The 27,947-nt window shown below is 37.3% G+C and overlaps 1 protein-coding gene and 1 pseudogene across 2 annotated transcripts in view; one reads left to right on the forward strand and one right to left on the reverse strand.

Annotated features, from left to right (window-relative positions):
* TMTC2 (transmembrane O-mannosyltransferase targeting cadherins 2) overlaps positions 1-27,947 on the forward strand; it is a 412,004-nt gene that overhangs the window by 99,258 nt on the left and 284,799 nt on the right. The gene's annotated exons all lie outside the window — the stretch shown is intronic.
* On the reverse strand, positions 15,836-16,319 carry LOC122223969 (annotated as a pseudogene).

A 27,947-nucleotide genomic window follows, 5' to 3' on the forward strand; every position in this document is an offset into this window, starting at 1 on the left:
AGGGACTTGTTAGAAATGCAGATTCTCAGACCCCCACCCTAGTCCAAGTGAATCAGAAATCTTGTTTTATGAAGCCTTCCAGTGATTCTCATACACCCTACAGTTTGAGAACTACTGTGTCAGCAGTGGGATAAAGTCCATCCTCCTTACCAGGCACATAGGGCCTTTGACAGGCTCATGCCTCAGTAGCTCCTGCTCCAAGCTTTGTCTTCATCACCTACCTACCCCAACTGTCACTGTTCTAGACTTCTTGTCATTTTCACCACATGACATCTACTTCCATGTCCTGTACTTTGCTGAGCTATTCTGAGTTATCAAGAATGTTCTTTCCCTCCCCAATCCCCATGCTTGGTGAATTCCCTCAGATGCAAAATATAGTGGAACGAATATGAACAGGCTTGATTTAAAATCTGTCTGCTGTCATTTACTAGATGTGTGTCCACTCTTAGCTTAGTTTTTCTGATCTAAAACTAGTGATAATAATATCTTAGCACAATTTTAAGACTGAATGAGATGTTCTGTGTAAAGCACCTATCATAGATTCTCTCAGGGAGGTTCAGTATAATTTTGTTGAGGCAAAATTCACACTACATAAAATCAACCATTTGAAACTATTCAATTAGTGGCTTTCAGTCCCTTTCACAATGTTGAGCAGTCACCACCTCTATCTGGTTCCCGAACATTTCAACACCCCCAGAGAAGACCCTATACCTGTTAAACAGTCTCTCCCTCTCCCCCTTCTGTCCTCAGTGTTACCTTTACATGTTCTTTTCACATGATAGGTCAGGAGATGAATATTACCGTATGCATCTTTGATTTTCTCAATATACAGAGTGCTTGCCATGTAGTATGTATACAATTTGCATTTTAATTATGATAAATTGAAATGTGCTGAGTAGCTAAATCAGACTTCAAAACATGGTTAATATATGTTATACAGTCATTCTAATTCTTATGTGATCTCCTAAATGTCTGTATTGTTATCTTTACATTAGCAGAGCTCCTCTAACAGAATGGATACACACATGCAGACATTTCAGTGTTTAATTACATAACAGCAATATGGTTAATTATTCTGAATAGTTTTTACCGTTTCTTCGTTATCTAGCTATTTATACAAACCTAACTGTTGTAATGCAATGATGGAACAGTATTACTTTCTTTTTTAGGCCCCCTCTCTTTCACCTTCCAGATCTTAGTTTTTAAACTCTCAAAATGATATTTAACCCTTGTCAAAGACTTTGCATTTTGTGTAGTTTTTGTTTATTTAATCTTTATCCAAAAATAAAACATAGTCCTTTTTTTTGGGGGGGGTAACATTTAAACACATCTTCAGTTCTAAATTTTCCAAATTTACTTTGAAACTAATAACTTCTAAAAAGCATTATCTAATTAATGTTGCTTTCATTTTCCAGTGACATGATATGAGTCCAAGTATCCTTAATATTTTACATGCAGAAGAACATGCTTTCATTCTAAATGACTAAATTAGTGTTACCACCTCAAATGACACTGGATTTCACTTTTGAAGTATTAACTCTCATAAGGAATTAACAGCCTGAGGATTTGAGGAATTTCTACACGTCTTTTTCCTGTGCCAGTTTAGAAATGACTTAGGAGTTAGTAATATGGTGTGGGGGTGGGAATGGGAGTTTTTCAAGTTGGAACCCTGGCGCTCATTAGCATCTTTCAAACTCTAATGCTTTTTGTTTCAGATAGATTTATTACACTGTCTTTCTCCCCAATTCACTGCAGTGTGTGAAGGCTGAGTTGGAACGAACAAAAGATATATAACCCTTGAACCAATTAGCATAGCTTACAATGTTCTTAATAGGCTTATCTACTGTATATGGGACTTGGGAAAATGACTTAACTTTTATGCTTCCTTGATCTCTAGGGAAGTTTTTCAGCATCAGCTGCTTTATACCCACAATGTAAACTTCACGTATTTGATTTTCAGCTTTCTGATAGAAAACCGTCTTTACAATTTGATGGCTCCAGGGTGCCATAGTCACTTGCTTGCAGCTATTCAGTTATTTGCGCAGGGTCTGTTGATGCGTGAGAAGAGGGCACATGTGACTTGGTCCTGGGGCGACTCGCGGCCCTCAGTCCGCGTGGGGGACAGGGCACAGGACTGCAATTTGTTCAGCTAGTGCCGACTCCTGGGGCGCGCCCCTTCTTTCTGACTCCTCCCTTTAGCCTTTGTCCTCGCTCTTTTTCCTGCCTGTCATTGAGCTTTGGTCCCTCTTTTGTCTTTGAGAGGTATAAATGATGCACATTTCCCCTCTTCCACCCCATCCACCCACTCACACACAGAAAGGGCTTGTGTCAGAGGAAATAAATTGCGTATATTGTTAGTGACTTTTATTTCAGAGAACAGGGCAAACCCTGCCACACTCACCTAGAGAATGTTGATACCACAAACAGGTGGGGGGCTGTACCTCTTGTGAATTCTGCTTTTAAGATTTCAAGGAGAAGTATCTTACAGTTTTATTTTGTCTTAGGTCGAAAGAGGTGGTACTTTCGTACTTAGGTATGAAAGAGGTGTCTTAGGTCGAAAGAAATCACTGGTGCTCCTTCCTTTTATAAAGGCTTTATTATCAAGACAGGAAAATGGTAATCCAATTACTGTATTATATGGTATTCCAATCTGATAAAGTAAATTTAACCACCTCTCAAAAGTATCTTTGTTTAGAGATTAGAGTGGGAAGCTGGAGACTTGCCTTGGTTATGGATTGTTGGACTTCAGGCATATTACTTACCTACTCCAAGTTTCAATTTCTCCATCTGCCAAAGAGACCGTAATCACAGGATCCTTGTGAATAGTCCTACACAAGGCTACTGGTAACAGTCTCTACCTTGTAGAAAGCATTCAAGACAGGGAAGGTAGCAGCGATACTGATAGAAACCTTTTAGGAGATACAGAAAAGGAGCTTAGGATCCTAAGAAAGGATGTTCTTGAACCAGAGGAAACTGAGAAAATTGTATTTGGTAATTTCTTCCATACATTCCATATACTGTAGAAAACTCTCAGTGACATCTTTGATATCCTGATGCTGTATTAGCCTAGTATTTGTGTCTGAGGGGTAGAGATTGGGTTGCCTTAAATAAATAGTGGTTTTCAGGGCACCTGGGTGGCCCGGCCAACTTCGGCTTCTGTCATGATCTCACAGTTTGTGGGTTCGAGCCCCGTGTCGGGCTCTGTGCTGACAGCTGGAGCCTGGAGCCTGCTTCAGATTCTGTGTCTCCCTCTCTGCCCCTCCCCTGCTCATGCTCTGTCTCTCAAAAACAAATAAACATTAAAAAAATAAATAAATACTGGTTTTCACAGGTTTATAGTTGGAAGCATGATTAAATAATTTACCCTGTTTCCTCTTCTTACGTTGTAGATTTAGGTTTATGTATTATCAACCATTTTGGCCTTTCAGAGGTAATAAGGTGTGTTAGAATACGGGATGTGTTCTGAACACCAGAAACTTAAAATAGTGCTAACCACATAGAAGATACATGTGTGTCTATGAGGCGGATGAGAGCCTCCTTTTGAGTTGCTTGATTTTAGTGAGAGTGGAAGGGAAGTTTTGTTGGGAGGAGACTGTGTTTGTAGCCAAGGTGACTGTCCACATTCTCTCAGCCCTGAATTTCAGTGAAGGCATTGAGAGCTATGGGGGTGGGGCGGGGGTGGGGAATAGAGCCCGTTACTAAGGTATCTTGAAACAAGGCTGAAGAATGATTTTATTTGCTGTAAAACATAAGTTTTATAATAGACTGACACCAGCTGAAGGCTCTGGTGCTAAATTGAACCCTTTGGCTTCTGGTTTTACTAGAGAAAAAATTTATAGGAAAGCTAGTAGGCTTTACCCTAACATATAATGCACATGTAATGACTAATTATTTCTGGTCCTTTACATGTATTTTAACTTACTCAACAGCCTCCTTTATCTTTTGGTGAAAAGAATTGATAAAAATAACTTCAGCCTACTCCAGCAGTTTAATTTTAGTTGGTCTAAGAATAGCTTCGTTAGGGTGGTGAGTTTAAGGGGAAAAAATACATTTGTGTGTACACACACATTCTGCATAACATATTTAATAAAGTACTACGTGGGAGATATGTTAAATTTAATGTGTTTTTCTAAAGTTAGGCATGATCTTATGTATCCAAAAAAATAATATCTTAAGAAGTTATGTTTGCAACCTTGCAACCACTGGAGAGTAGACTTTAAAAAAGTAGGTGGCAAAGACTTTTAGAAGAGTAGTATACATTTAATTGATAAGGTAAACTTGATTTTGTGAGGAAAGGTGATGAATCTTCTATTTGTGTTTAATTTTGAGTATACATTAACCACATGATTTAGCTTTCATTCTTCTTTCTTTAAAGGACCATGTTGATGCAGATTATTGAATAATGCAGCATTGGTTGAAAAATATGCCCATTTCATGAGTTAGAGCCAAGGGGATGGGACAGTACATGGTATATTTGAAATCTCATAGTCTTCCAGAACTCTTTCTGGAAGTTCTGAAAAGTCACTGTGTTTCTATAGTATGGCCTAGTGGTGTAATGAAACCAAATAGGACTGGGTTTAGATCCTGTGCTTCTTAGTAGCCATGCAACCTTGACAAATGTGATTGACCTCTGAGAACTTCAGTGTTCTTATTTGTTAACTGTCCGTAACAGTCCCTGGCACAAAGAAATCACTGGTGAGTAAAGTTCCCTTTACTTCTCCTTTATTAGTGTATTTGAAAGCACTTTGCACAATATTTAGCATTTAGTGAGTGCTTAACAAATGTAGCTCTATAGATGTATATTGAATTTATTTCGTCTCTTACCTTTTCCTGTCAGTCCCTCCTCCCCATATATACCATTAATGTAGCCAAATACTTGCAACAGCCAAGAATACGCATTTTATTTGATTGTCAAATATTTTGTTACCCAGAAATAGAAAACAGCTCGAAGACGTGGAATGAATCCTACTCTTGTGGTCTTCTGCCCCGTGGTAGGGGTTCTGTGGCTGACCTCAGGATGATTCCTCCACCAAAATGATGTTGGGGCTGCATCAGGGGTGCCCAAGTCATGCCCAACATAGATGGGCCACCAGTATCAATTTCAGCATTTCCTTCAAGGGCCTCTTCTGAGGTTGTAAGAAGGTCTTCAAGGTTCTTGGCTGAACCTTGGTTGAAACTTCTGGCTGGCTACCTTTCTTCCCAGGCCAGTTCTGTGAAGAAGCCGCGCGGTCTAAAGACCAAGAGCAGGTCACCTTGGGAGTCTGGGATGTAAGTGCGGGGTCTGCACCTTAGCAGCCACCAGTTATGACCTTGAGCAAGTTATTTAGCTCCTTGAAGCCTCAGTTTCTCGCCTATAAAATGGGGATATGGAGGTTTCTGCCTCATGCTTTTGTGAAATGCTATTTCAGTTATCATACGAGTAGATATGAGCAGCTCAAAATAACAGCTGTAATAATAAATATTTTTGAGGTCATGTCTGTGTAACACAAGGCTAAATGTTGGGTGGTTCATGCTATGATTTATGTCACTGGAGTACCCGAAATAGTAGTTTTTAGTCGTCTTTTGAACTTCTGCTGTTTATACTATAGTGTTCATACTTTATAGAGTTCATTACTTTCCCTGCCTTGTTTTCAGCAACACTGATTGCCATTCTTATAACACTGTAGATGTTCTGCAAATGATTTTGGCTTTTTTATATCATTGGAATAATTTGATGAACTATTATTTTTTACATGGCCTAGGTGCTGCTGTAAGGTTATGTATTGCTAATTATAATTTCAATAAAAGGGTGGGAGGGCTATCATCTCTTTCAGTTTTTTTAATTCATGAAGGCAATCCTTACACTTCTATGGTTTAATAAATCAGAGAGTCACTCTTATGTACTTCAGAAGAATAAGCCTTCTTGTTAAAGTGAATAGATTGGTTGAGTTTCTCATAGCAATGACCCCATGGTATCCTGATTTATGGTCTCTTAGGAAGCACTAACTATTTTCTTCAAGTGTCATATATTGGTTGCTGTATGAAATGAGGTCTAGGCAGATAAAAAAAAAAAAAAAAGCAAAACAGAAGTCATGTCAAAAGCATATGTAAAAACATAGTTCAGTGCCTCTATTTTCTGCATTCTATGAATTGTATAGTAAATCAGTTCCTAAGATAATAGACTGTAGTTCATCAGCCTTTGAATTATCTGACAATGGTTGCTGGCTTATTCATATATTCATGGCATGTTTTTGAAGGGTTTTAGGTAAAACCAGGAAATATTAAGTCATTTTAGGCTCATGTGAGAAGATTGGATCATGTGATTTGTGTAAAAATGCTGTGAAGCTTATAATTCCTAGGTACCATGGATGTCTCTAAATTTTTGTCAGTAGAGCAGTTTTTTTAAAAGTAGTTCTTTTTAATATAACTGATCTCATTTTTATTATAAAAGTTGTAAAAGCTTGCTACTTAGAGAAATTATGGCTAAGGAATAGCCAGAGGTAAAGAAAATATGCATTTGAAACAAATCCAAGCCATGACAATATTTGCAGGAAAAAAAAATTGCTTTCAAGGGCAGTTGTCGTACTTGATGCATTCAGAAAAGCCCATGTTATATTTGTAACTCTGACCAAAAATATCATTCCTCCCTTTTACAAGGTAAGGTAAAGTCATTCCCTTCTGCCTGCCTGTGTATCACTACAGCTGATATTCTAGTTTATAAACTATTTTCATGGGTGAATTACTACCAAAGAATTATCTGTAGTAGCTATCTACAACTTTAAAACTTACCTAGAATTATTACACTTTCAATAACACTGATGAAACATATACTCTGTGATGGAAAATGCACTCCATCCTACAAACCAGAGGTCAGATGATTACAGACTGGTGGTACAAACGCCTTCTTTGATTGGGAATCACTTAGCTTTTTTACTCCCAGACTCCCTATTGCAGCAAGAAAGGCTGTGCCCTGCTATTTCCCAGAGATGAGAAGTGAGCTTTATATACTAAGAAGCATTTTCTAGGGAATAAGTGCAGAGGTAGGATATGGTAGAATAGAAATACTTGCTGCCGTGGCCACATGTCTTTTAAGTTTTTGGAAAGAGGTGTATTAATTTGCTAGGGCTGCCATAACAAGTACCAGCAGCTTAGTGGTATGAAAAGCAGAAATGTATTGCTTCCCGTTCTGGAGGTAGATGGCTGAAGTCAAGGTATCAGCAGAGTTGATTTCTTCTGAATGCCGAGGGGAAAAGATGTGTTCATCACTCTCCCCTGGCTTCTGGTGTTTGGGCAGCAGTCTGTGGCATTACTTGGCTTTAGAAACATCACCCTGATCTCCGCCTTCATTTTCCCATGGCATTCTTTTTCTGTGTGTGACGGTGTCCAATTTTCCCCTTTTTATAAGGACACCAGTCACATTGGATCAAGGCCTACCATAGTGACCTCATTTGAACTTGATGATCTCTGTAAGGATCCTGTCTTCAAACAAGGGCACATTCGAGAGTACTGGGGATTAGGATACTACATATTTTGGGTGCCTGGGTGGCTTAGTCAGTTGAGCGTCCGACTTGGCTCAGGTCATGATCTCGCGGTCCGTGAGTTCGAGCCCCGCGTCAGGCTCTGTGCTGACAGCTCAGAGGCTGGAGCCTGCTTCAGATTCTGTGTCTCCTTCTCTCTCTGCCCAACCCCCATTTGTGCTCTGTCTCTGTCTCTCAAAAATAAATAAATAAATGTAAAAAAATTAAAAAAAAAAAGGATACTACATATCTTTTATGAGAGAACACAGTTTTACCTGAACAAGGGTTTTGCTGCTAAACCCCTGAGAGCTGCTTGCTGTGGCATTGTGCCAATGATGGATATCAAGAAGCATCATGGTGAGTTTTAACCACCACGCATGCCAGCTGTTAGGCTTGCAGTATTGTTAAGCGTCTTGGGCCCATAGGCATACACCTAACTATTCGACCTCATTGATGAATCTACCAATTGTGATCAGCGCCATTGCTGTGGTTAATACTCAGAATAGCTCATTGTGCTCAAATGTCTTACTTTCTTGCTTTTATGAGGAAATAAGTGGAATACCTTTTTTTTTTTTAAGTTTATTTATTTTGAGAGAGAGGGAGAGAACGCATGTTCACACGAGCAAGGGAAGGGGTGGAAAGAGAGGGAGAGAGAGAATTCCAAACAGGCTCTGTTCTGTCAGTGTGGAGCCCGACATGGGGCTTGGTCCCACGAACCATGAGGTCATGACCTGGGCCGAAATCAGGAGTCTGTCTCTCAACTGACTAAGCCACCCAGGCACCCCCTAGAATACCTTTTGAACAGTCACACGTCTGCACACAGAATCCCAGGTGAAGTCCAATGTCCTGGCCTTTTGTGAGACACAAATAGAAATAAGTAAGAAAATAATAGTGATGATAAAGCAAGTAAACAGAAATCACTATATGTTTGTCAGCATAAAGCAGAGGGGTTAAGAATTTAACCTGGTTTCAAGGGGCACCTGGGTGGCTTAGTCAATTAAGCATCTGACTCTTGATTTTGGCTTAGATCACAATCTCATGGTTCATGCGTTTGAGCCCTGCATTGTGCTCTGTGCTGGCAGTGCGGAGCCTGCTTGGGATTCTCTCTCTGTCTCTCTCACCCCTCCCCTGCTTGTGTGCTCTTTCTCTCTTTCTCTCAAAATAAACAAATAAACATTAAAAAAATATATATATAACCTGGTTTCAAACCCTGGCTCTACCAGTTGTGTGATATTGGGTAAACTGCTTAATCTCTTTAGCCTCAATTTCTAAATCTGTAACTGAAGGTGAAATTAATACCTTTCTCATACAGGATTGCTTGCAGCTTAAATGAGATAATACCCCGAAAACCCTGAAGTTCTTTGCCTAACCCGTCGTACCAGCACACTAGCTGAAGGGGAATAAGAAAACCACCAAAAAGGCTGCCGCTCCTGCGGACATTGGGAAGCAGGCACTTCCCAGAGCTTGGGGAGACAGCTGGTTCCTTACCTGGCAGTGCTTCTCGCCTGTGTCTGCTGTGGTCCCTGACCCTGTCAGGGTTTCTACTCCTTTCAGCTTTTGTGTCTGGGTACCAGGATACTTGATCTCAGCGCTTGGCACCCAGCTGGGCATCAAGCCTCTTTCTTCTCTTTTAAGTTTCATTCATTGTTTTTTTCAGAGCAGGGCTCACATTTTTGTCATGAGAGCAGATTATTGGAGGAAAAGGAGGAAAAAAGTATAAACAGAATTTACTTAAGTTCCTAAGTAGTAAATGCTAGTCAATAACCACCCTGCCACCAAAATTCTAATAGTTTTAGTGTTCTCACAACCATGAACTTGGAAATGTATGATTTCTTCTCACTGATGAAATAATAAAAATGTCATGTCCATGCTTTTTGCAGGCATAGGGAGAAACCAGGGTTTGTCCTTGCTGATTTTTAACTGGCAGAGTCCAATCTTCTACAGGCACATTTTTCCCGTTAGCCTTTACTTGGAAATATGGAAATTGTTTGTGTGTGGCTTAGAGCTGTCCCCGTTGGTTGTAGATCATTTTTAAACAACAAAGAGGGGGTTAAATCAGAAACACACGTTGGCATGCTTAGAAGGAGTGTTAATGGAAGTTCAGGGTACCAGGCTGTATTTTTGTAACTTTTATGTATTTTTTTTATCGACTGTGTTTATTTTTAAACTTTTTTTTTTTTTTTTTAATTTTTTTTAACATTTATTTATTTTTGAGACAGAGAGAGACAGAGCATGAATGGGGGAGGGGCAGAGAGAGAGGGAGACACAGAATCTGAAGCAGGCTCCAGGCTCTGAGCCGTCAGCCCAGAGCCCGATGCGGGGCTCGAACTCACAGACCGTGAGATCGTGACCTGAGCTGAAGTCGGACGCTTAACCGACTGAGCCACCCAGGCGCCCCTATTTTTAAACTTTTTAAAGGGGGGGGCAGGGGTTTTAACAACTTCTAAAATATTTGTCATTTTTAAGACTCTTCTATGTATGAGGCGTATGCATGGGGCAGAGATAAGGAAAGCTTCCAATGTAATGAAGGACATAAGACAAGTAGACAGAAGTCATTTGAATGAAAAGAACTGATTCCCAACTGGAGAACTCAAGGAAACTTTTTTAGTTTTCTTCCTTGAGGGATGAAACTGATTCTGACAAAGAAAACGGGATGAAGAGGAAGAAAATTCTGAGTAAAAGGCATGACATACACAAAGGTGAAGTGCTGGTCTGATGAATAAAGCTTAGGGATAATTTTGGAAGAGCAGAATGAGAATGGGTTGTAGAAGGTTAGAATTGGAGAGCTAAGGGGTATAGATCCCGTGGTAAGGAAATAGGGAGCAACCACTTTGAGCAGGTGCTGGTCTGCTGGAGGCTGGTCTGACAGTGTAGAATACCTTGAGAAGATGGTATGGTGATGGGGAGAGCCTTGAAGGAGCTCCTCTAGTATTCCTGGTTTATAGATGTGAGGGCCTGAGGTCGTTAATGAAGGCTGGAACGTGGAGAGAATGACAAGGGGTGTGAAATATTGTAAAAGTGTTATCAATGAGATTTAATGCAGGTTAGATATGAGAGGGAATCAAAGATGGCCCCAGTGGTGTGATCCAGAGTTTCTGGGAAAACTGGGTACCAATAGTAAATGTATGGAATACAGGAAGAAGATGTTAAAATTTAGATATGTTGAATATGAGTGGGTAGTATGAGATCATGACATTCAGTTGGATATAACTAACAAGGCAAGTGGAAATATGAGAGACTTAGTATTGTAGATATTGGACTCATTTTGACAAGACAAGACAGTTGAGTTTCATGGGGTAGATGGTATTCTGAAGAAACCGTAGAGTTAAAAGCTTTCTGATGTAGAAGATGAAATGAAAACAGAAGAGAAGAGAAAATAAGCTTAGAGCAGAAAAGAGGAGTGCAGTGTCACAGAGAATGATACAGGGGAGAATTTTAAGAATGCAGGGGTGCCTGGGTGGCTCAGTACATTGAGTGTCTGACTCATGATTTTGGCTCAGGTCATGATCCTAGGGCCATGAGATTGAGCCCAAGTCAGGTTGAGCATGGAACTTGCTTAAGATTCTCTCTCTCCCTCTGCCCCCCTCCCTCCCTTCGTATGTGCATGTGTGCTCTCTTTCTCTCTTTCTAAATAAATAAATAAATAAATAAATAAATAAATAAATAAAGGGTGCATTAGTTGACCATCTTAAATGTTCTTGTGAGATTAAGGAGGTTGGCCACCTTTCAGAAAGCACTTTGACCAAGAGCCAGGGGTTCCAGATCAAAGTATATGGAGCTAAGGAGTCTGTAAATGTTAAAAAGTGAGAACTGCTACTTATAACGACCTTTTTTTTTTGAAATTTTAAAAAATTTCTTTGTTTGAAACATCTTCGTAGATTATTTTTGTTGCTTGGAACTGAAGTTTCTGAAAGACAAATCTTGAATTTTATAATTAAGTAATGTTACTTTTTTGCCCCTGGAAACTTTATGAAGCAGTGATAATTAAACTTTGGTTTTAATAATAAAGAGCAAGCTATGCTTGTGACATAATAGCTGCTTAATTAAATATTTACTTAAATTCCTCTTTTGCCCAGCCTTATCCCTACCTGAGTATAAAAGGGCTATTTACAGAGTAAGGTCTCATTAGATGCCTATTGATCAAATAATATCAAGTTTAAGTTGTAGTTTTAATTTGTGGAAGGAGTAAGTTATTCTGTTTTCCAGAAATTTCTTTAAGTGAAACTCCATATTTTAATTTTTTTTAATGTTTATTTATTTTGGGGAGAGAGAGAGAGAGACAGAGCATGAGCAGGGAGGGGCAGAGAGAGAGGGAAACACAGAATCTGAAGCAGGCTCCAGGCTCTGAGCCCTCAGCACAGAGCCCCCCTGTGGCTTGAACTCACATGACCTGAGCCGAAGTCGGGCACTTAACCAACTGAGCCACCCAGGTGCCTTGATTGGAGCTCCATTTTTATGAGATATCCTGCATTTGAAGACACTGGAAATTGGCATTCTTCAGAGCCATAGATATAGGACAGGTTAACCATAGATATAGAACAGGTTAACCATACAGAACTGGTTAACGAGATCTGTAACTTGACAGGGACCCTGTGTAAACACAGCAAGTTGCCCTTTTGCATATTTGCTTTTCCACTTTTTTTTTTTAAAGCTCTGGTCTTTCATTGCTGCCACCAGTGATGCTACGTGAGATTTAAAAAAAAAAAAAAGTAACTCACCAACGCTTTACTGAGGGTCTATATTGTGCTGCTTTGGGGACTGTAGAGATGAATGATACGGTTCTTATCCTTGAAGTATATGCAGTGTAGTAGGGGAGACAGAAGTAAACAGAGAAATTACAATTCAGCCATTATAGTGTATGAACAAAGTCTGGAGCAGGGGGTGTGGGCATGTAGAGGGAGGTGTAAAATCTAGAGAAATTGAAAGGGAGTCCTTAATTTTGTGCAGTTGAATTAAAGATTGTCAGATAACAGCAACCTAAGCACTTCACAAATGATAAAGGTTTCAAAAGATTGTTTCCTTTACTATTTCTGCTTTTTTAAAGGAAAGAAGAAAGGACTCAATTAGTCACACAAATACAGTAACACTTAAAATTATTTAAGTCAAGGAGTTAGGAGTTATGATGATTTTCCATGGCAGCCAAAGTTAAATTTCTCCTCAACTTTCCTACAAGGGCCAAATAAATATTCAAATGATAGTATTTGGCATTTCTATTTATTTTATCCTTGGTGTTTGGGATTTCTATTTCTTTTATTTCCCAGGGGGAGAAGAATACAGAATGTGGATATACATACACCATTCTTAAATATATGGATTGTGTACATGTCTTATCCACTCTTAGAAAATCTACCCATAAGTTTATGACACCTAGCACAGAACCTTGTTCAGTTCCTAACAGGAATTTAGTTTGTATGATTGATTGAGAGCTTGGCAAACAGGAAGGGGATGTAGATCCTCAGATTCTCAATAATTAACAGAAATATTCAGAAATATTCTAGGATAGAAATGTGCTGCCTCACTCCATATATGATTTGTAAACCTATGAAGTAGACAAATAAGGAGGTGATTGTATTCATAGCCAAATGATTTTTCTCTTTATGAAAGGATTCACCTAGGGTTCCTTTAATTAGGTAGTTTACCCAGTGCATTTAAGTGTTAGTTTCCAGACCATTAACTCTTTGACAGAAGAATGGAGGGGCAGAGAAGCTTAAACCAGAGTATTGGGAACAAGCTTCTAGATTGTATTGTTCATAATGGAGCAAAAAGAAGGATGAATGGTTTCCTTCAGTGTTGACTGCTGGGAAAATATAATTTCCTTTTCATATCATATGTGAGTACTATATGAGATACAGTTGATAGGGAAGTATAGGTTTCATCTGAGACATAATGCATTAAATGTAGACTTAGGTGTTCCAGAATGGTAATCTTTGAGGCAAGGCATGTTTCTGTAGCTGATGTAAATAATATTCCATAAGCCTGTTTTGGGATATTAGATAAATTATACATGGCCTCTGAATGTGTGGCCAAATTGAATGCAGGTACATGGATGGATGAGCATTGTATGAGGCCAAATCCACCTTCATTGATATAACTTCACTGAAATAACTACCAAATACAAAATATCCAGATTAATTTATTCTGGGACAGCATAATTAGATCAATAACAGAATATTGGTATAACAAGCGGTAGAGTCATCGTAACAAATACATTTATGTTGAGACTTGGGCTAGAAAGCAATTGTCAGCATGTAAGTGGCTATATGAGGGAGTAAAATAAAACTATTTAAAATAAACATGGATGATAAAAAACAGAATTATCCAAGTTATATTTGTAACTATCTGAAAGTTATTAGCCCTTTCTTATAATGGGCTTTAAGAAATTTCAAGTCTCATTTGAGACTTGGATAAATTTTAATTGGATGTAGAAGCTGGCATCTCTAGAATCAATCTTTAAAAAATGGTTTATGGCTCTTTCTCTGGGGATTAAAAAGCAATACAAACTATTAATAGAAATTGAGCTAAAATGTCCTTAAAATTCAACACCACAGAAATTAAGTGACCTAAAAAGCGACATGAACTGTTTTTGAAATGTTTCAGAAGAAGTGGCCGAAGATATAATTAGTGTACTCGTATCCTTTCAAAAAAGAATTTCCCAGGGGCGCCTGGGTGTCTCAGTTGGTTAAGTGTCCAACTTCGGCTCAGGTCACGATCTCGCGGTTTGTGAGTTTGAGCCCCGCATTGGGCTCTGTGCTGACAGCTCGGAGCCTAGAGCCTGCTTTGGATTCTGTGTCTCCCTCTCTCTCTGCTCCTTCCCCACTTTCTCTCTCTCTCTCTCTCTCCTCTCTCAAAAATAAACATGAAAAAAAAATTTCCCTGATTTTATTATAGTGCTTGCCTGAAAAGTAGTTGCCAATATAATTTTATTTTTATATATAAGATCATGTTAATCACAATAAAATGACTTGTGTTGACAATAAATTAATAATCAAGCATTATGCACTCCTCTTTCACTTGTCCATTTACTTGTTCAGACACTTACTGATCACGCTCTGTATACTGCTCTAGAGGAGACCCTCTGTAGTGGAGGCAAAACTTGTAGTAGATGTTACAATTTCCCATCCAGCGTTCTTCCTCACTGCTTCTTGCTACATCTGAAATTCAGTTCAAAATTATAATTTACGTAATCTTTTCTTGTCTATTTTGTTTAGATATTATAATAAGCCTTTTTACTAAGGCTGGTTTGGAGTTAGTGAGTTTTCAGTTTATTTTCTAACATGTATTTTTTCTCTCCTGTTGACATTTTAGTGTATGGGTTTTCCCTAATCAGCTTTTTTTTTTAAAAGTGTAGATCTGTATGAGCTGAAAGTTTTGCCCATTAGTATATCAAGTTACACTTAAACTGCTACATCACCTCTCTTCTTGGTGTTAGCTACCACTTTCAAGATTTCTTACACTCTTTAATCCATTATGCACTGATTTTTTTCTAATGGAAAAAGAAAGAGCTCTCAATCGACTTTATACCCTGAGAGAAGATAATAAGACTCAGAAATTAATTATTTATAAATATACTAGTATTTAGATAGTAGGTGAAAGCATCTATTGTATGAAATAATATATATTACAGCTAGTCACCAGTAGTATACATTGGCATAAGGAAGAAAATTCCAAATCCAGCTCAATAAATTGCTTCTTGAGAGTGTACTGAGTATCATGCTGGGTACTTTATAAGATAAACAGAAAGCCTCAGATCTTGCTTTTCATATCATTGTAACCTGGTTGGAAAGAGAGTCATAGTACATTACATGGCAAACATTACAAGGAGGTGGGAAATAACTGCAATAAAATTCCTTGACTGCACAGAAGGCATCATTGCTTAAAGAGAATGTTGCATTGCAAGTCATTTAAGGGGTTGAGATCTCTGAGGAGGAAATGGACATTTTGAGATAGTTCCACATGATGAAAAGCACAGAAATAGTATAAAAATGTAAGATATGGAAGTGGCTAGAAATAGGTTATTATTGTTTTTTATTTTTAAATTTTTTGTTTTTAATGCTTATTTTTGAGAGAGAAAGAGAGAGACAGAGACAGAGAGAGAGAGAGTGGGAGACACAGAATCTGAAGCAGGCTCTAGGCTCCGAGCTGTCAGCACAGAGCCCGATGTGGGGCTTGAACTCACAAACTGTGAGATCATGACCTGAGCCGAAGTCAGAGACTTAACTGGCTGAGCCACCGAGGGGCCCTAGAAATAGATTACTTTTAAAAGAGTTTTATTGTTTTTATTTTTATTGCTTGTAGTTTTATGGTTTTACTAACACAAATAAGACGTGCACATAGGCTGTCTATTCATTTTCTTCACTGTACAGCTTGACGTTGGGATTAGTGACTCTGATGGCCACGTGGGCTGCCCTTACCACAATACGTTGAGGTTCTTGGAGGAGACATCATGAGCAATCTCTGTACAGTGAGATTTGTTGCACGTTCGCAGCACTTCAAACTCCCTGACGTTGTGGATTAGGGACTTCCGGGAGCCACTGGGCAGTACGTGCTTTGTTTTCATGTTGCTCCCGTAACCAACGTTGGGCATCAAGAGCTGGTGCTTGAATCGTGTGCATACCCTATTGTCAGTGCCTCTGGGTTTCTGCCAGTTGCACTTAATCGTGACTTGTCGTCCACCTGGTGCCCGATGAACTTCTTAGTCCTCTTTTTAATGATCTTGGGCTTCACCAGAGGTCTGAGGGTGGCTGTGATGCCAAGTGGGGGATGGCTGCCACCTCCACAGGCAGCGCCAAGGAGGAGGGGGCAAGTTTTTTTGCTTCTAGACATTTTCACAAATAATTATTTGCATTTTTTTCTTTGTTTTGAACCTGAAGTCTCTAGGTATAGATAAGGGTTGAAGGCAGGATTAGATTCTGTGTGTGTAATCAGTCCTTGACAGTTGCCTGGAGCTTAGTGGTTTTGGGACTGGAGTGTAAAGGTAAGTTGGGGATTCATGTCAGGGATGACTAACATGTAAGAAATAATCCTCTCTTTCAAATTTCCACTGAGAAGAGACATAAGACGACCATGCTAGGAATGCACAGTGTTTGCTGCAGCCATCTTTTGTATTAGATAGAAATACCTGGGGTAGGTGTTTGTATAATTTGAATATTCTCTAAATTGGGCCAGTCCTTGCCATGTATGTCTCCTTAATCTCTGTTCATTTTGGAAGAGCTGAAACTCTGAGAATTTATATACAGAGCCTTTTTCTGAAGAAACTGGCAATGTTTTGTTCCTTTGTAATGATACTTAGTTTTGTTTTGGATAGGAAGAGCAAATGCCACTCAGCCTAATGAGAGAGAAGACTAAGTATAATCAATTGTTCTTATGTATTACTTCCTTTAAAAGCATAGTAAAACTGGGTGTTTTCCCTCTGCTGTGGTCAAAGGAAGCTTAGGCTGCTTGCTGTCAAATATTAAAAGATTATGATTTTTCTGGGGCGCCTGGGTGGCTTAGTCGGTTAAGCGTCTGACTTCGGCTCAGGTCACGATCTCACGGTTTGTGAGTTCGAGCCCTGCATCAGGCTCTGTGCTGACAGCTCAGAGCCGGGAGCCTGCTTCTGATTCTGTGTCTCCCTCTCTCTCTGCCCCTCCCTCGCTCATGCTCTGTCTCTCTCTCAAAAATAAATAAACATTAAAAAAAATTAAAGAAAAAAGAAGATTATGATTTTCTTTAAAGCATAGTGGATGAGATTTCAATTTGTCTTTCATATCAAAGGCAAGGGTGTCATGTTTATAAAGTTCCATATTTAAAGCTGTTTTAATTTTAAACAACATAGAAATTAATTATAACTTACGCTAATAAAATAACTATTTAGAAAACAACACAAATACTATATACACAAAATATTGAATCTCAAATTGAGCCTATAAGATCCTCTTTCAAGCATGGAAAGTTTTATATTTTTCAACAAGGTTTTTATGAAACAGAAATCAACTATTTTTTATTTATTTTATGCAGTAAATATTTATTGAGCACCATGTGCTAGGTTTTTCTAGACATGGGGGTACAGAAAAACCTACTCTTGTAGAGATTACACTGTAATAAATTAACGAGGCTTTGCATTCTCTTATATTTCACAAGAATGGTATTAATTTGGTTGGTTAGCATTTTATGTTACTTAAACTAATATTCTGCACAGATTATAATCAGTGTTTTGCCAAAAAAATACAAAAAATCAGTGTAAATGTGTATGTTATATGGAATATTTTAAGAGAAATTGTTTAGGGGCACCTGGGTGGCTCAGTCGGTTAAGCATCCAACTTCAGCTTCAGGTCATGATCTCATGGTTCGTGAGTTCGAACTCCACGTCGGGCTCTGTGCTGACAGCTCGAGCCTGGAGCCTGCTTCAGATTCTGTATCTGCCTCTCTCTCTCTCTCAAAAATAAACATTAAAAAAATTAAAGGAAATTGTTTAAATTATTATTTTTAAACAAAGGACAGATATGAAATGTCATATATTTGCAAATTTTTTTAGAAGCCCAAAATATAATTCTTCAAATTATAGTGGTAAGAGCTTATATACATCTTTCTGAATGGAACCATTTATAATATTAAAAATATTATTTAATATTAGATTCTTGCTATAGGTAAAATTAGTGCACTTTTGAGGCTTATTTGAAGTTTTCTATACCATGCTCTGCTTTCTAAGATATTTTAACATATTTGCAATTCTAGAAGAACGTTAGTGCCTTATTTTTTTCTTCTTCAGTAGCTTCTACCTCTTACTGACTGAAAGTAAGATCAGTTAGTTATCTTAGACTAGCTGCCCTTGAGTTTTATTTCAACCACATCTCTCTATAATTGTGATTGTATGGAGAAAATTGATTCATGAATCCTTATGTTCCTTGGGAATTAAAAACAAATCCCATAGGAGGTAAGGAATTACTTTAAAGTAATGGAGCAAATGGAAATCTGCATGTAGTACAACTTGTCCATTTAATGGAAATAGACTTAACTAACTCTTTTGAATGAAAGGCGTATTTGAAATGACATGAAATCGATTTGAAATGTGGATAGAACTAAAATCAAGTGGTGTTTTATTAACTTGATCTATTGGTTGTTTTCTGTATCATATGGGACAGCTGTGTCAAAGGCAGTTAAGATAGAATTTTGGAGGCAGCCTTTTACATGTGATAAAAGGTTGTCCCTAGGCTTATTGACATCATTGGCCACATTAAATTATAAACCCTTGACTGGCTTGGTCTGTCTCCCTCTCCTTTCTCTCTTTCTTTCTTTCATTCTTCTTTCATAAATATTTTATAAATATTTCTTTTATAAATATTTTATATTTTATAAGCCACTAGAAAAATATCGAAATTAGGTTTTTCCTTTTATAAATATTTTATTTTATAAATTTTGTAAATTTTTTATATCATATATATTTTATATATTATATATATTATATATTATAATTTTTGTAATATTATTTATAAATTTTATAAATATTTTATAAGCCACTAGAAATATTTTATTTTATAAATTTTATAAATTTTATAAATTTTTATATAATATATTTTATATACTATATATATTTTATATATTATAATTTTTTATAATATTATTTATAAATTTTATAAATATTTTATAAGCCACTAGAAAAATATCGAAATTTGGTTTTTTTCATATAAGAAATTTGACTGATATAAAGCGTGATTTTTTTTATGATTAAAGACTGGTTTAAGAAACAGTGAAATCACTTGTAACCTCTGTCCCTAGAATATCAGTTTTCATTTTTGATTATTCGATTTAAGTAGTATATATAATTTGCTTGATTGTAATCATACCGTAGACCTAGTTGTTATCATTCTGTGGAAACTCGGTTTTTAACAACCCTATCAGACCAGTACATTCATATATCCCCTATTCACTTTAATAATGATTATAACCATCTCTTCCTTTCAATGTGTGGGAACTCAGCTACTTAGTACTTAAGACAATATGTATGTTTAAAAATTTCTTAGTATCTATGTAGTTTCTGCTTGACTGTTTATGTTTATCGAGAACTCACTACTGTGTAACAGCAGCCTAATATATTCCTGGGCATCTTTAGTAGTTGCTCTGTTATATTGAGTCAAAATACTCTTTTCCTTATACTTTCCCTTATTAAGCCTTGTGAAACAACGCAGAAGTCCGCTAATCTCTTTGCCCAGTGACAGCCTTTCAAATGTTTTAAGCCAATGGTTCTATCTACTCTTTAGCTTTTTTTCTTTTAGTTTGAACATCCCATTTCCTTTGTTCAGAAGTTTATGTGGCTTTATTTCTAAGTCCCTAACTATTCTGGTCACCTTTCTCTTGACATATTCCATTTAATCAGTGTCACATTTAATATCTAGCCCTATACTGAACACTACCATGAAACCACTACCTCCCTTGACCTATCAACTGTATTTCTGCAGTTTCATAAGCTTTTCTGGCAGCCAGTTTACACTACTGGGCTTGGTCAATTTTTTCCCCCATCCTTCCTCCTCTTTTAAGCTGTATTTCCTTCTGTTGTCTTTTCTATATGCAGTCATTGTTTTACCATAATTTTCAGACTTCAAGTTTTAAGTCTGCTTTATTGATTTTGTTGGTATAGATTCATTCATTTATGTGTAATTTTAACAAATATTTATTGAGCTCCTATATGCCGGGTATTCTAGCGGGTGCCGATAGATCATAATGGTCAAGATGTAGTACCAAAATGTATTTCCTCCGGTGTCTTGTGACCCTGATTATGCCATTAGAGGGGAATGATAATAAAGAAGATGATGATGATGGCTATAGCCAACGATTATCAGGTGCTGCTATATCTAGCTCTAACAACAGTCCTTAAGGTGTAGGTGCTATTATTATTCCCATTGTACAGATGAAGAAACTACAGCTCGTAGAGATAAAGTAACTTGTTGATGGTCAGCTGGTGGTTGGCAGAGCTCGCATTACAGTCCAGATGATGGTGTGCAAAGTCTGTTGTTTTAACCATTCTGCGAAGATAGGAACAAGGTAGAAGTTTAAGTAAGGGAAAGACTTTGCTTTTCAGCATGAATGGCAAAGACTTCTTTGAAGAAATGGGATTTTGAGGGAGATGTTTCTAGCAGAGAAACTATCACTAGATGGGGGGTGGGCACGAGGGTGGAAGAGTACAAAGCATTAAAGAGGAATCGCATTTGTTCAGTTTAGCTATACCATGAGATACATATAGGCATGCTGAAATGTAAGAGGAAAAGGAACTAGACACAGATTGTTGAGTACCCTATGTATCATGCCCACATAAGCGTGTTGTGTTGGTAAGAAGAAATCATGAATAGTTTTTGAGCGAGGGTGTTCCGTAGTCATATCATGCCTTAAAAATATGATCTTGTAGCATTCAGGAAGGATTACAAAGGACGCATATAGATGATCAGACTGGGAACAAATTCAGGGCTTGAATAAGTAATCAAACTAAGAGGTAATGAGAGCCAGACTTACCAGTTATCAGTGGAGGGAATGTAAAGAACAGGTATGAAAAAGACAGGACATCGCTTCAATTGTTTTGAGTTTGAAACCAAATGACTATTGGAAGAAGCAGGAAGTAATAAATGAAAATGAAGATGCTGCTAACGGAAACAGTCAGATCTGGTTGAGGTTTTTTTTTTTAGGAAGATGAGGAGTAGTTGACCTTTAAAAAATGTTGAATTTGAAGTATTGCTGTGAAATCCAGATGGAATTATCTCACAGGCAGTTTGAGAATCAGTGATATGGAAGAAAAGGTAAGAGTGGTAGATGGGAACCACTGTTAGATGTAAAGGGGTAGGTGTAAAACATGGTGCATGAGGGCAATAGGGCACATTGCAAGTGGTACTTCTAGGCTTGGAGATGACTGAAGGGATTTTCTGAAAGTAGTCTGTGACAGATATCAGCTTGGCTGTTTTCATAAAGACTTTGTGTATAATTTCAACTTAAGCTCTTTGTTCATGCATTTCCTGATTTTTTTATGCTATATTCCATGAGTGGGTCAACCTCAAACACTTCATTACTAAGACCAGATGCTAATTCCACTATCTTGGCCAAAGTTTCAGATTTTCCTTTAAATTTAACAGCCAAATCCTTGCCTTATTTTCATTTCTTTCATCACTTGGCTTGAATTCTTCATGGTTCTCTCTTTGAACTCTTTCCTTTTGTAGTCTGCAAGTTCTGTCTCTTCTGATTGCATGTTCTTAAGTGTTTCTTACCCGGTTGGCATCTTGTGGCCCACCATCCTACGCATGCTTCATCACCAGGTAGGCTGCATCTTCTGATTTCATTGAGGTTTCTGTAAAGTATTGCAGTCTACCTGTGTTGCAAAATGTAGCTTGATTTATATTATTTGATAATCATTTCTTTGGGGCTTCCTGTGTGGTCTTTAGAGTATTAAGAAACCAATGGCCTTCCATGCCTCTGGCAACCAATCAGCTTTGTACTGTTTAGTGGTAAGATTATTACATTTGAAAATATTTAAAATCATCCTTAAAAAAATTTTTTTTTTAATGTTTTTATTTATTTTTGAGACAGAGACAGAGCATGAGCAGAGGAGGGGCAGAGAGAGAGGGAGACACAGAATCCGAAGCGGGCTCCAGGCTCTGAGCTGTCAGCACAGAGCCTGACGTGGGGCTGGAACCCATGGACTGTGAGATCATGACCTGAGCTGAAGTCGGACGCTTAACCTACTGAGCCACCCAAGCGCTCCAAAATCCTTTTTTTTTTTTTTTTTTTGGAATGCTATCCTTTTAATTTTACAGATTTTAAAGAAACAAGAATTCTCTTGGGGCACAATCTGACCTCATATTTAACTTTTGAAGGGAAAGTGTGGCTCCTCTGACAGTTAGGGTCAGGAATTGAATTCTCTATTATCCTTGAATTTTAAAGGGATCATAACAGTCAATCCATTATGGGAAATCTCTCCTTAAGTTTTATTGATGTTGGCAACTGTTCTGCTGAAGATAAATATATTTTTGCTTACTCTGTCCTAGGAAGAAGCAGAAGTGAAAGGTTGTAGGCTAAAGATATTGAATTAACTGCACAGTGAAGGTGTGACCCAGTAAATTTAAGGAGCCCAGTATGCTTCAGTTTGACATGTTGAATTCATCTGAAAGATAATGCTGCCCATTCCCAGGAGAGAGTACTGGGCTTCATTAATTCCCATTATATAGGATGATTCTTTACAGGTGCATGGGCTGAGGTTTAGTGAGTGTGGTTTATTGGAAAAAGTCTATTTCTCCCTCTACTTCTGGAGGATTCTAATAGACCTATGTTAGCTTCACACCTCTCCCCTTTATAAGCAGACTCCTCATCTTTGCATTTCCACAACTGAATGTACAAAATTTATATAAAAGGAAGTTTGCTCACTTAAAATTTTTTGTTGAGTTGAATGTGTTAGCTATTCTTTTTCTAATTCTTCACTTTAGAAGTGAGCACTGAAATTTCCATTTAGAGAACATTTTACTTGCTATAAAATGTATGAACCTCAGGACATTAGGAAAACCTAAATCATTTCAAAATGACCAAACAGCAGTAGCTAATTTCCTTTTAGTGAAGTTAAGCTTCACTTGTAAAGACTTCATTTAAAGTTGAAAGGCACATATGCAGTGCCTTGTTCTCTATTACCATCACCCTAGAATCAGAGGCTACTTTAATATTCGTTAATTTCTTGAGGGCCGCAGAGTTTTTAAGGGATTGCCAAAAAATTTCCAAAAAACTCATGAATAGATGGTACTTTGGCGACGATTTTAAAAGGTTGTGGTCTCTGAAACCTAGTGTGAGTATGTGATAAGATAGAAAGCATGGCCAATAAAATAGACTTCCATTATCTTCCGGTGCATGTATCGAGAATAGCTCTATTACCTCAAAGGACCACCAAAAATCTGTTTTTTTTTTTTTTACTTCAAATAACATTAGGCTGATTTAAGGTTTGTTAAAAAAGGATTAAAGAAGACAATTGAGGTGATACAACCAAACTTTCATCCTTCATGAACTGGGATAGTTAGAACTACAAAATAAAGCTGATGGCAGGTAGCTTTCATAAGATTCACAATAAAGAACAAAGGAGGAGAAAAATAGGAAATCTATGATTGGCTGGGGCCACCTAGTCAACCTTGTTTGGGGTCAGAAGGTCCAAATTGGTTTAGCCTTGGGAATTGGCTACCTTGAGAGATGGAGCTTCTACTCATGTTGGGACATTTACAGGAACACATGGGTTATCTAAATTTTAGCTTGCTAATGTGGTATCCTAGGTAGGAACAGCTCACTCTTGGGCCCAGAAATTTATTTCAAGAGATGAGCAGACTTTTTGACTATAGTTGTTTCTCACTAGGGCAGGTTCGTAAGTTAGTAAACTTCCAGTGACTAGAAATGTTTAGTAGAGATTGGAAAAATTAGAGAAGATTCTAACTGGAATCTTTTCTGAGAAGAAAGATTGGATAAGGTTTGCTTAGGCAAATAAAATTTTTCTTCTGCTTATTCCAGTCCATACTCTAGAAATAGTTCAGGTTGAATTGTTGAAGCAGAGGTGGCACAGTGTATATGAACATGGGAATAAAAGTCAGAAGAGCCAAGAATTTTCCTTCTATAAAACTCTATTTTGTACATTTACCTGGTAGCTAAGACATTTTCTACTTTTCCTAAAACCACTCTTGTGTTTATTTTACTGTTATATAATATTCTTTTAGGAATTGAGCCTATGGTTCAGTAGTTCTGTATAATGCTATTTGGCCCGTATCATGTAATAATTCTTGAATATGAGTCTTTGTAAGTGGAATGAAAAAAGGCCATTTGTGCTGTAAAAATCTATTGCCTTTGACAAAGGAAAAAAGAATCACTTTCTGTGTGTCAGTGTTTACTACCAGTGACTTGTTTGCATCAAATTCTTCACTGTTGTTCATCAGATCATTTGCGTCCTTAGTCATTATACTTTGTTTCACTCCTCAATGAGAGTAAGCACAGGAGGCCATAAAAGAGGAAATTGACATATCAGTGACTCCATAGTATGGACTTCCCTACTTCCGTAAGAACCCAAGTTGATTAGCTGACCCTGATAACTGTTGTCTTCTAAAACTCTGGATCAGCTGCCTTTTGTTGTCTGCCCATAGACAAGATAGAAATTAGAGTCTACAATTTTCCATTATCCCAAAGGTCAGCCGGCACATTCGAGAACCACTGATGTGTGCCACCAAGTTTGAGCCTGCCGGTGAGAACCTGCAGAGAGGCAAAAGGCAACTGATCCGGAGTTTTAAAAGATAACAGTTATCAGGGTCATCCAATCAATTCAGTTCATTTGGGAGTAGGGACAGCCACATTATGGAGTAATTCAAGTTCCAGCTTCTTCTTTTATTCACTTGTAAGCTCAAGCTTGGTGGCACATGCTAGTTATTCTTCAATGTGTAGGTTGACCTTTGTGATAATGGAACATTTCAGGCTCTTATTTCTATCTTCTGTGTCTTTGGTAGCATTTTCTGTATTGTGTCCAGCAACATGATTTACTTATATTTACACCTTAGAGGAAGAAGGGAGCTGGAGTGATGATATTAAGGAGGGAGTCAAATCGCCTATTTTTCCTGTGTCTTATCATTCAATGTTTGTATCTCCCCTTTTCTTCATGGAAATAGTTTAGCATTTCTTAGACATGGAGCTTAATTTCTGGACTTCTCGGACCTATGTTTTATTTTTTACTTTATGCTAGTATTGCCATAGAACTGCTGACTTGCCATGTTTTAGTTTTATATTTTAAGTTAATCAATGAGAAAAATACAATTTCAAATACTTCCAGATGATGTATATTATAAAAAAGTAATTTCTTTTGTCCTTGTTCCTGTTGTGGTCTTTTCTCTCAATATAAGTTTTCCATAGTAAGTCTTTGCAGAATAAAAATTGTTTCTTACTTATGGGAGGTCTAAAAAAAATGATGGATGGCTTAACTTTAATGCTTCCATCTTTTCAAACAAACATAACAAAATTTTGCCTAACTCTTCCCATGTGCATGGCCTCGTGCTATAGACCATGATCCAATAGAAAAGTTAATTGTGAGGTTCTCTAGGTCATTGGTAACAGTGAGCATGGTTGTAGGTGAAGTATTTGTGTTTATTTCTTGTGTAAATATATGCAGAGAATGACATCCCTTGCTTTGATTGTCAGCATTTTTAGGGCTCTGTGAATCTCTGTAATACTTAGTACGACCGTGCCTGCTAAGAGTCGTTTAACAAATACTCTGTGATGTTAAATAGTGTTCTAGCATGTTCAGCCATCATTTATTTAGTCTCTCATATTCAGCCTATTAGAATTTTAGGATGGAATGGGGCTTTTCCTGAAAAGAGATCTGTTTGAACCTCATGAACTACAAGCTAATTAATATGAAAATAAACAAACTGCATTATTGGTGATTAAATATGCATCTATAAACTTCATCTCCAATCTAAAATAGTTGCAGTGGGTAAACTTTCTTACCACTATCATGTATTTTTATTATTTTTAATCGTGCTGTGTAAAGATAAATTCACAGTAGGCATAAAGTTAAGATCTAACCTTTTCTAAATAATTCCTAAGAATTAGTATAATGGGCACTCTACAGCGTTTCACTTAGTTTTTAGGATTATTTATATTTCATCCTAGATGTGAGGAAAATGCTTAAATTACAGCATTTACAATATTGCTTAGAAATGACCATCCAGCTACTGGTGTAATGCTTTCTTTTCAAGGAAGACTGCTGCTTTAGTAGGGCGCCTAGCTAGCTCAGTCAGTGGAGTGTGCGACTCTTGATCTCGGGGTCATGAGTTCAAGGCCCATGTTGTTAAAAAATAAAATCTTTAAAAAAAAGTTTAAAAAAAAAAGACTAGTGATTAGGACACATTTTTTTCCATTCCTAAATAACTCTAATGATTGGAAATTTTTTATTTTAATTAAAAGTTAATTTTCTTATCACTTTCAACATTAATGGCTCTTTTGTCAGACTTGACATCTCTTATTTTCTAACCATTTAGATAACATGGTTCCTAGATCCTTCATTCTTCTGGTATTCTTGTGGATATTCTCCAGTTTATCATGGTTCCTTTTGAAGTGGGGTATTCTGAACTAGACACTGCTGATGACCTCATATTGCTTTCTAAGGAAACTGTATATGTTTATTAACTTACCTTATGTTTATATTAATTATTCTTGCATGCAACTTATAATATTGATTCTTAATGGACTTATGAATAATTAAAACACTCATTTTGTCTGCTATTAAGCCACAGTTCTCTCATCCTTTACTGGTACAATTGATTTATAGACTTGGAGTCTAGGTTTTTATATTCAAGTATGCTAAATGTATTTTTTCCTGTTTTTTTTTTTTTTTTTTTTTTTTTTTTTGTCTCTTGGAAATGTTTTGAATATTGACACAGTAAATGGAAGAGTGACTGTCTCCTTAAATTTTGTGCCTCACTCTAGTTCTGGCCCTGCTCTCTTCCTTCCTTACCATTTTTATTTTCTTGGAACTAAAGGATTCATAGCCTCAACTTGAAAATATTGTTTTAATTAAATAAATTCATAGTAATAGTGATGATAACAGCTCTCTTTTAAAAAGAGGGAGAAGTAAGCCTCATTTTACAAGTGAGGGGAATTAAGCTTAGAAGGATTAAGTAACTTCATTTGCATGTTGATTTATTCAATAATATATTCATTCAACAAGTCACTTATTGGATACCTGCTATGTGATAGGAACCTGGGAGTTTGTTAAAAAATAGATGTAGCTTCTGCCTTATACCTCTTACAAACTGCTTTATAATTTTCATCAAAAGTGCTTTTAATACAATGGGTTATTATTCAGAACTAAAAGGAAATGAGCTGTTGGGGAGCCTCTCTGGCACAGTTGGTAGAACATGCAACTCTTGATCTTGGGTTGTGAGTTCAAGCCCTATGTTGGGGGTAGAGTTTAGACAAAAAAAAAAAAACAAAAAAACCCCAAAAAACACAAAACCCGAAATGAGCTGTCAAGCCATAAAAGGACATGAGGGAATCTCCAATGCATATTACTCACTGAAAGAAACCAATCTGGAAAGGCTCCACACTGTATGATTCCAACAATATGACATTCTGGAAAAGGCAAAACTATAGAGACAATAAAAAGCTTAGTGGTTGCCAGGGGTTAGGGAAGAGGATGGGGTGAGTAGGCAGGACACAAGGAATTTTTAGGGCATTGAAACTATTCTGTATAGCATAATGGTAGATACATGTCATTTTACATTTGTCAACAACATAGAATGTACACCACTAAGAGTGAACTCTAATGTAAAGCATGGATGTGGGTGATAATGATGTGTCGGTGTAGGTTTATTGATCTTAACAAGTGTGTCTCTGGTGTGGGATATCGATGGTGGGGGAGTTTGTAGGGGGGCAGTGGGAACTGCTCAGTTTTGCTATGAACCTGAAACTGCTTTAAAAACAAGTTCT

Source organism: Panthera leo, chromosome B4 (genome assembly GCF_018350215.1).
Source record: "Panthera leo isolate Ple1 chromosome B4, P.leo_Ple1_pat1.1, whole genome shotgun sequence".
NCBI lineage: Eukaryota > Metazoa > Chordata > Mammalia > Carnivora > Felidae > Panthera > Panthera leo.